We start from the raw sequence: 1,830 nt of genomic DNA, 5'->3' as shown, positions 1-1,830 counted from the left end.
GGAAGAAATAAAAAGTTCACGCCCATGCTCTAGAGTCTAGAGTGAGCCTGCATTGAGTCTTTGTCCTGAGGTCTTTTTATCCTTTTTTTTATTTTTGCAGATGAGAATCTTAGGGGAGGGTTTCAGTAGAGTATTCATCAGCTTTCCAGGTTCATTTTTAATATGCTGATGTATTAAAATGAGTGTATAGAGGAGTTTTGGATTATTCTTTGGTCTGTTTTACTTTTATCTTAGGTCTGTTTGGCTTTAATGGGGTTTTTGTTATTTTGTCTTGAAGACTTCGTCTGTCCTTGGGTTTAGCTGGCACAAATGGCATTAATTGGGTCTTTGTTTTCTATTTTCCCAGGCCAGGGTGATTTAAGCTAGTACTCTCTGGGTAGGAGGACGGTATAAACAATTTGCTCTCAAGTGTCCTTGGTTGGGGAAGATAAGATCTGGCAATTCACAAGCTGGCTGCAAGCTGCCCACACTGTTTGGCCTTGATTTAACTTTCCTGTCTCAGTTTCCCCATTCCACTCACCAGGGATTTTCCTAGCTTCTTACTATCCTGCTACAGCACCAGGCTGCTCATGGCGGCCACGATGGTTTCAGTGGCCTCCTTCAGGTCATTTTTGATGTCCTGCACTTTGGTAGCCTTTTCACCATTCGCTGTTCCTCCTGGCAGCCTGCAGGTCATCTTTGCCGCCCTCTCCATTCAGCCCATCAATGTGTAGGGTCCTCATTTACTCACAATGCTGCTTTTACCAGGCTCTCCAGCACCCAGCAGCAGCAGGCAGTGTGTGGCCCCGGTAGACCTGCTTGTCCTGCAGCTGCTTCTCAGTCTTTTTTGTTGACCTCTTGCTCTGCTTCTCTTCCTTGCGATCGTCCTCGGTCTTACTGTTTCCGGGGCAACCCATGCTCCACCTCTCAGCAGGAGCCGAAGGGGCTGACACTGCCCTGGACCAAAGCAGGTGCCGCTGCCTTCCTAATCTTATGGGCTGGGCCCAGTGCCCTCCCTACCCTAAATGGCCCAGGAGGGCAGTGGGTTGGAAAAGGGGAGGAAGGAGAAGGCGGCTGTGAGGGGTGTGGAATGAGGAGGAGTTGCCTTTCTCTCCTTTTTTTTTTTTTTAGGTTTTTAGATAAAGAGGAAGGGAGAGGCAGAGAGAGAAACATCAATGTGAGAGTGAAACATGGATGGACTGCCTTCTGCACACCCCCTATCGGGGATCAAGGCTGCAAACTGGGCATGTGCCCTGACCGGGAATCCAACCAGCAGGGGACAATGCCCAACAAACTGAGCCACACTGGCCAGGGCATTCTTCTTTCTTTCTTTTTTTAATAGTACATTTTACTTTATCCCAGAGGCAGGTTTCCCCTGAATAAACTTTCTGGAATGATCCCATTGCCTGCCCCTCCCACCACCCAGTTTTCCAGGCTTAATTTTTTGCTCTGATTCCCCATTTCTATAAGTAAACCAGTTATGGCCTCACAGATAATCATCAAGGCACCTGGGGGCCGTGAACACGTGAGCACTGGGGATCACTTTTATGTCCGGATTCAGGGGGTGGAAAACAAAGAGAATTAGTAAACCTCTGAATCCGGCTTCACTTGTTGACAGGGAGGGAAACGAGGCCAGGTAAAATGGAAGGATGCCTTTCTCCAAGCTGATGGTAAGTTGCAGTAAAGGTAAGCCCAAATATCTTGTACTTGACCTGTGCTTATGAAGTCCCATGCTTCATCATTTCGAGCAGAATTTCTCAACCTCGGGACGATCAACATTTTGGGCCACATAATTCTTTGTCATCAGGTACTGTCCTGTGCACGGAGGAAGTTTAGCAGCATCCCTGGTCT

At 47.8% G+C, this 1,830-nt stretch overlaps 1 pseudogene; it reads right to left on the bottom strand.

Moving 5' to 3' along the window:
* Positions 1 to 638: 638 nt before the first annotated feature.
* LOC114231341 (guanine nucleotide-binding protein G(s) subunit alpha-like) lies at positions 639 to 896 on the bottom strand (annotated as a pseudogene).
* Positions 897 to 1,830: the final 934 nt, after the last annotated feature.

Source organism: Eptesicus fuscus, chromosome 12 (genome assembly GCF_027574615.1).
Source record: "Eptesicus fuscus isolate TK198812 chromosome 12, DD_ASM_mEF_20220401, whole genome shotgun sequence".
Taxonomy (NCBI): domain Eukaryota; kingdom Metazoa; phylum Chordata; class Mammalia; order Chiroptera; family Vespertilionidae; genus Eptesicus; species Eptesicus fuscus.
This window is presented reverse-complemented; position numbering and strand designations above follow the sequence as displayed.